Source organism: Helobdella robusta (assembly GCF_000326865.2).
Source record: "Helobdella robusta unplaced genomic scaffold HELROscaffold_4, whole genome shotgun sequence".
In the NCBI taxonomy this organism is placed as follows: Eukaryota; Metazoa; Annelida; class Clitellata; order Rhynchobdellida; family Glossiphoniidae; genus Helobdella; species Helobdella robusta.
Genome location: NW_008704902.1, coordinates 7,897,586 through 7,906,226, shown reverse-complemented (window position 1 = coordinate 7,906,226; position 8,641 = coordinate 7,897,586).

The following is an 8,641-nucleotide window of genomic DNA, read 5'->3' as shown; positions in this document are numbered from 1 at the left end:
GTGCGTATCGGCTTTGCGATTTCTTCCATCTCAGTTATAAATAACAGTGGACTTTGAATCGAGCCTTGGTGAACTCCAACGCCGATGTCAAATGCAGCTGCGTTTCCAACCGCTGTGCTGACGAGAATCTTAGTATTCGTTTACATTTCTATCACAAGTCGAACAAGATATTCTGGAATGAGTAGACGTAGACTCCACCTGATAGCTTCACGGGGAACTCGATCAAATGCTTTTTTATGATCTTCAAAAATGTGTGATAGTTGTTGATGCTTTGCGAGCTACTTCTCTTGCAGTTGCCGAAGGATGTGAATTGCATCAATTGTTGATTTCCCCGCTAGAAAACCAAATTGATAATTTCCAATTGTGATGCACGACGTTAATCTTCTCTCAATGATTTTTTCGACATTTTTAGGGAGTGTTTTGACAGACGTATACCCCGATATGATGAACAGTTCAATGGATCTCTTTTGCCTTTGTATAGCGGAACTCTGACGCTTTAGTTCCATTCAGTCGGCATTGAGCAATTTCTCTAAACTTCACGGTAAAGTTGTAGTAATGTTTGGATAACTGCAGTACCAGATGTTTTGATAATGTCATTTGTGAGTCCAGAGGGCCCTGCTGCCTTTCTATCCTTCATAGCTTTCAGAGCTTCTGTAAGCTCCTCTACAGTGATGTTTTGAATAGAACCTTCGATGGGTGGAGCGTCAAAGTTGACATTAATGGGATTTGTTACATTTAATAGACGGTTGAAGTAATCTTTCCACTGTAGCTTGATCTCATCTTGTTCAAGGACGTTTTTGATACGTTTTTGATACGAGAAGAACCTACTATGTTTTTTTTGCACGTTTTGCTTGTTTCGTTATACGATACAGAGGTTTCATTTGTTAACTTTTGCTTTTGGTGAGCCACTCTCCGCACTGATCTGTCCGAGCCAGTGCGACTTGACGTCTTGCATAATTGTTCTTCTCACGGAAAATTTTATGGCCATGAACAGACTTTGATTTTTGCCATTGCGTGTACGCAACTTCCTTTTCAGCTATTGCATTTTGTACACTGTCATTCCAGCACCAAAGGTCTCATTCATGCTTGCGTTTTGTACCGGTTTTCCCACACACTGTAGTTGCAGCTTTTATCAAAACGGTTTTGTATGCACTCCAATTTGTACTGGATTGCGATAATCTTTTGAAATTTTTCTTTATTAATATTGCTTTTCAGCTTCCACGTTTTGATTCTCCGAGGCATTTGTTTAGACTTATGTTATGACAGTTCGACAACCAGGTCCTCCACAAAGAGTCTATGTAGGGCGACACATGATTCGCCAGGTATAACTTTGACATTTTTGAATAGCCTTCGGTGTTGTTGCTTGACAGCGAAGAAATCAATTTGCGTAGGTGATGGTCCACGTTTGTATGTTATGATATATTCCAACCTTTTTCTAAAATATGTGTTCAGTAAACAATACCCGTGACTTTCAGCTAACTCAAGGATGCGGTTGCCATCTTCATTCCGTTCTCTATAGCTAAAACCCCATGTACGTTGTCAAAACCATCTGTTTTCTCTCCAACGTGGCCATTGAGATCGCCTCAAATCAGGATTGTTTCAGATTTCGGAATTGTTGATATGGTGTCATAGAACGCAGCCCAGAAGTCATTTATCATCTCTTCTGATTCGCCTGTCTCTAGTGCGTTTGCAGAAAAAATAGTTATTGTTTGCTTTTCTAGGCGAAGCTTGATCCACATGAGACGTGAGTTAATCTTTTTAATAACCAGTACTTCTTATGCTAGCGGTTCTTTGACAAAAATTCCAACACCATTTTTGGCGTCTTTTGACCATTCCAGAATAGTTTATATTTTTCATTGTCTGAGTTGATATGACAGACACCATTTGATTTCCATCTGGTCTTCTGAAGGCATCAGATATCAGTCGAGCATTTCTGCGATTTCTATGCTGCGGCCAGTCAGTGATCCAACATTGAGCGTTACAAGTCTATGTACCATAGAGGGGCCATTCTGAATTTTTCTGCAACATCCCTCTCCTATTGCATACTTTCCAGGGATTCTTAGCACCCCTTGACCACTTAAAACCTGCTGGGGACTAGGGGCCGTTAATTTTTTTGTGATTGCATGGAATAATTTTGGGGAAAATTTTTACATCCAGACACCCATCCTGACGACAACCACCAGTTATAAGAGGTGGGCCTAGCCTTTTGCTCAAAAGCACGCAAGACAGCGTGGATGCAGTTTTATGTCATGTCCAGGACAATATAAAAAGCTAGACGTGACATAGAATTGTTGAAAAATCCTTGCTAATTTTTTGAGCCATTTTTTTTGAATTACAATCCAACAAATTTTCATACTGATCAAATTGATAAAAAACGCAAAAAATGGTGGACAAACCATCTACCATTAATTTTTTAATTTTAAATAAGTATTTGACCGTCTGGCACGGATGATTGTAAGAGACTCCGTTTGGCGAAGGATTGATTGACTGATTTATTTTATGATTGATTGATTGATTGATTGATTGATTGATTGATTGATTGATTGATTGATTGATTGATTGATTGATTGATTGATTGATTGATTGATTGATTGATTGATTGATTGATTGATTGATTGATTGATGGATCGATCGATCGATCGATCGATCGATCGATCGAATCGATCGATTGATTGAAAATGTGCATAGACAAATGTGAACACAAACTTATATAATGATGTTTTACAATATTTATTACTTCCAGCCTTTGGTGTGTTAATGAATTTTTAAATTATTCAGTCAAGGTGGCAGACGTTTAACCACAAACGCACTTTATTAGTGATAACTTTTCACTTTCTAATTACATTTTAATTTACAAGACTGGCCATTGTTCCTTCTACATTAGAACAGTTGGAAGAAATATTACCTGTGTGGGATCATTTGAACAACGAAAGGGTGGAAATGGAAAGTTGGTTTATTTTAGAAATTTATTTTCAAAAGTTGAATTGTCCAATTTGCAAATAATTTAATTTAATTATTGTCAAAATTTTTTTTTAATTTTGTTAAAAATTTTTTATTTAAAATTTAGTTTTTTCCAACATTTACTTCACGAGTTTTATGAGAGTTTAACAGGGTTTAAAGTGGTTCAGTAGATTAGACTCTGTGTAAGAACAGAACCACAGCGAGATAATTGCCCTAATATCCTAACTTTCCTAGCTTGATATTGAAACTGTTGATTGATTTCGCGGAGACCGTCTCATCACTCAGATCATTTCAGGTGTTTACCACTCTACTGCTAAAAAACCTTTGTTTGACAGCATTTTTTATTTTTTGGAGAGCTTGTATCTGTGGCCTCCTAATCGTGTTCTAATCTCCAGTTGAAAAAAATCTGGTAAACGGTGTTTCTTCTTTTTAGGTAATCAATTTGTATGCATGTTTCTCTTCTGCATCTTCTTGTTTCCAGTGTTGTCAATCCACATTTTTTCAATCTATTTTTGTATTCAAGATTTTAAGTCCTCTGATCATCTTTTTGCTTTCCCCTGTACTTTCTCCAAAATGTTTTTGTCTTTTTGCAGACCTGGATTCTAAACTTGAGCACAGAATTCAAGATGAGGTCGAACTAAGGTTTTGTACAAATTTAGAATGATTGACTTCTCCCTGCTGACCACCGTTCTTTTAATAAATCCAAATATTCCATTTCCTTTGGCCGCAGCCAAAGTACATTGCCTCGATGTTTTTGTGTTTTTTTGAATGATGGCTCCAAGGTCCTTTTCTTTTTTTGTTAACCGTAGCTCCTTATTGCTCAATTGATAATTAAAGTCTTTGTTTTTCTTTAGCATCTCTCCAGTCTCTTGTTATTTCACCCGTCTTGATGGATTCAGTAAATATTCCTATTTCGTTTCTCACCTCCTTTAAAAACCTGGAATGCAGTTTGTATATTTCTGGAGTTTTATCTTCCCTAAGAGTTCTAACATCTTCACTACTGTTTCTTCTGTAATATCTATGTTGTTGAGTATCTGTTTTTGTTTTCCTTTAAACAGTATCTCAGGCTTTGGAATGTCTTTTAGTGGTCCGACCTTTGTGTTTCTTTTTTCTTTGCTTCTCATGTAACTTTATAGTCCCTTATCGCCTTCTTGTTTATTTTTTTTGCCAAGTTTTTCTTTTCCACATTTTTTGTTTTTCTTTCTTTGGCTGACTCCCGCTCTTTATTCCCAGTAAGCTTTGATCGTTTTGGCTTATATTCTGCAATCTTTTCCCTGCTCTATTTTTTGTTCTTCTGATTTTTTGAACGTCCTTATATTTCCAAGGACATTTCTTGTTGTTTTTTCTGTATGCTGGTATTGTTTCTTTTTTTCTTTTACAACTTCATTCCTGTATGACACAAACTGCTTCCATTTCTCTTGTACTCCCAAACCTGCCAATTTGTGTGTTAAGTTCTTTCCTCTGATTTAGCTTCTGACTGTCTAAAATTGGTTTATAGTAGTTGTATTTTTTTTTATATGCAGCCATTTTGATTTGTATGTCCCACATTTATGTTGAATCTTATTATCTGATGATCACTAGAACCAAATCTTTCTCCGACCTGCACATCTTTGATCATATTTTCTTCTGTAGAAATGACTAGGTTATGTAAATTTTCCTTCCTCATTGGTTCTATCACATGCTGTGTGAGAAAGTTTTAGTCTATGCATCTCAAGAAAATGTTGTTTGTAACTTTTTTGCTCTGCCTCTTGTTCCAATCTATGTAGTAGTTAAAAAACCGCATTATTAGGGATATGACAATTTTTAAAGACCCTATCCCCATGTTATTTTTCGTGGAGTTTTAATGCAAAAAATTTGCAAAATTTGCAAAATTTTTTAATATATTACTATATTATTTTTGTTACTATTTTTTGTTGCATTGTTGTTGCTGCTGAATTTTTGTTTTTTGCGTTCTATTATTTTCTGGGTCATGGAATTTTTATATTCATTATTAATGAGTAGTTTAGTGATTCTTTCTAGTTCTGTTTTCTCCTGCTTCCTATATCAGAAGGCTGCGTATAGGCTAGGTTTACAAAGGCAGAGATCGTGCTCTCTTAATATGTTTAACATAAACCTTTGTTTGTTGCTTTGGTGTTTACTGAGGCTTTAAATGAATATTGCACATTTTGTATTAATACGTCTAGAAATGGTAGATTATTGTCAGTTGATTTTTCCATTGTAAACTTTAATTTTGACGAATTTATCAATCAATCAATTAATCAATCAATCAATCAATCAATCAATCAATCAATCAATCAATCAATCAATCAATCAATCAATCAATCAATCAATCAATCAATCAATCAGTCACTCAGTCAATCAATCAACCAACCAACCAATCAATTAACCAATCAACCATCCAACCAACCAACCAACCGATCAATCAATCAATTAGTTAGTTTAAAAAGCGCTATTTCCGCGATGTTCAACAGCGATTTTCATAAATTTTGCAAACTTTTAAGATCTGCTCTGAACTTCGTAAGTGATAGAGAAGTAGTCAGAGAAGGAGGTAGAGAGTTTCGGAGAAAAAAACCAGAAAAAGCAAAAAAAAGGGGCACGAGCAGTTTCAGTAATGAGCAGGTTTGAAACCAGATTGAGATACAGGTAGCAAGGAGATTCTGCAGATTTAGCAAAAGAGTGTTTAACACGAGTTAAGAAGAAATGAGAACACGAAGACAATCGTTAACCGGGGCATTTAGGTTCAATTAATATATCTGACGAGTACCTAGTAAATAATTTAGATTGAGACTTATACATAAATGTGCAAATTTTAAAAATTATTTTATATTTTATAGGTAGCCAGTGCAAGAGAACAAAATATGGAGATATATGAGAAAAGAAAGGGGCACGAGCAATTTGACGAGCAGCAGAGTTAAAAGCTTTACTTAAAGGATCGAGTGTAGAATCAGGAAGGCCATTAGTGCGAGTTACAATAATCAAACCTAGATAAGACAAATGAAGTAGCAAGAAGGAGAAAAGTAGGATCGTCAAGAAAAGGCAAAAGTTTTTTTATTTTATATAGATGAAAGTAAAAACTTTTAACAACACTATTAATCTGAGAAGAAAGAGACATACTAGAATCAAAGATAAAGCCTAGACTATGAAACTTGTGAGAAACATCAAGAGTTTTAGAATCAGGTTGGATAATAGAAGGAATAGTAATAGTGTTTAAATTTATTAAAACAAATTAATTCAAATTTAGAGGGGTTAAGTTTAGGATACATAGAGTCAGACCAAGCGATAATTGAAGAATGACATAGAGATAGATTATGAAGAACACTATTGAGATTAAAAAAAGTATAAATATAAGAATCGTTGGCATATAGTTGACTAGCGAAAGAAACATTATTAATAATACGAGGCAGTTCAGAATTATAGAGTATAAATAAAAGAGGGCTAAGGATAGAAGCCTGAGGTACCCCGAAAAGAAGAGTAGATGAGTTAGAAGTAGAATTATTGAGAACAACAGAAAAAAAACGATGACAGAGATAAGAAGAAAACCAAGATAGACAAGAATCTGTAATATTAAAAGAAAAATCTAGCAGCCTCAAGATAATAGTATGATCAACAGTATCAAAAACAGAGAAAAAGTCAACAGCAAGAAGAAGAGTAAGATTACTATTGGCACTAGAAAGAAGGACGTCGTTATGTATTTTTTGTAAAGAAGTTTCAGTAATGAGCAGGTTTGAAACCAGATTGAGATACAGGTAGCAAGGAGTTCGAGTTTAAATAAGATGACAATTGGTTATAAACTACGATTTCTATTATTTTAGAAATGAAAGTAATATTAGTATTAGGTCTATAATTAGATAAAAAGGTAGGATTTAAGGATGAGTTTTTAAGAATAGGAATAACAATACAATTCTTATAAGAAGTAGGAAATTTAGAGGTGGAAAGAGATAAATTAACTAATTTGAGAATGATAGGATGAAATATATAATAATAATAATAATATTTGGGAACTCTTTTTTATTATCATCAAACCTCAAAATATAAAATCAATTATCGTAAATATACAAAATGTTTATAGTCATCCATGCTCGTCGTTTACATACGAGTACAAGAATGATAAAAAAAATGATATAAAGATTGTTCATGTATTGTTTTTATCACATCACAGTATATCTTGTACGATGAATTAATTACACACTTCGTTAAGTTATCTTTAAAATCGCCTGGCCAAGTTAAATCAATAAATGATAACCTAAAAGGATTAAAAAAACCGATTGGGCTAATTTCGAAACTTTTAATCATGACATTAAAATTTGAATAATCGTTTGACAAATCATTTTTGAGATTGTTATTGTATTTTTCATGTTTGTAAAGTTTGGATATCGCGAAGTTTGTCTCGTCCAGGATCTCAATCGTGTTACCGCTGACCATGGCGACGTCAGCATAGAGCGAATTAGACACCAGCGATACTGGACGTATTGTTTCCTTGTCCAGATCCGCAAATAAGATCAGCTCCGGCTTCGCACACGACCTTAGGTGGTCCACAATCAATATCAATCTTCGTTTTGCGTCCAGAGACCCTGTTTCCCCGAGGTAGGACGTTGTTCTCTTTGCCATCAACTTTTTGCGCCAAATTAGACGATCAGTTGTATCCATTTCATTTAAATTTAGAGCTTTCATGTCTTATTCGATTGTTTGCGACCAGGACTTCTTTGGACGGCCTTTGGGACGTGTGCCAGGTATTTCAACATCTGCAAGAGAAGTTATGGCACTGTTTTCACTTCGTTTGACATGACCAAACCACCGCAGACGGTGTTGCCGTCAACATCAGCAAAACCAAAGCAATGAACACTGGTGAACCCTTCTCAAAATTTCCGTAGTGTTGATGTGATCAAATTCTTTCTTGTAAATTTGAATTGCAACTCTGTTAACAATCAAGGTGAGAATTTTGTTGTGGCGCTCCATATATCTTCCTAGGGCAACGGCTGAGCTGCAGTTTGAGAAGACGTGTTTGTTTGTTTCGCACCACATAATAGACACAAGTCGTTACTTGATTTCCCCCATCTAAACAAATTTGAGTTTGTTGGCAGTTGCTGAATCAAATTCTTTCTTGTAAATTTGAATTGCAACTCTGTTAATTATCTTGTGAAAATAGACCATCTCAAAATTTCCGTAGTGTTGATGGTCTTTTATCGCTCATAGTAAGATTTCTTGATATTTTAGGGATGATACATGATTAAAATTACTCACATGCTGGCGCTGTTTAAAGACTTTGATTGCTTGTTGAGGATCATCATTTTGCATGTTGTTGTCAATATTTTTGAAGCTATTGGATGATTCTTGCCAAAGACATTTCATTTCGTCATTTGTATTAAATTTTAGACCACCACGCAGTTTCATTCTTAGTAACTCTGCATGATATTTTAGTGATCGAATGTTGAGACCTCCGTTTTTGTAGGGCAATGATAAAATTTCAGCCGCACAGCTGCTGACCGGGAGCAAAACCCAATCTCTTACAGATTCCGTGATCATTGCATCTAGGCTTTTTTCGATCCATGTTATTGGTATGTCGTATACTCTAAAATCAAAGGCGAGTTTCGATGGAACAAAATATTTAAAAATCTGTAACTTTCATTGTGCTGTGCTGTCTAACTGACCAATTCTGTTCAACATGTTTCTTAGCTTACTA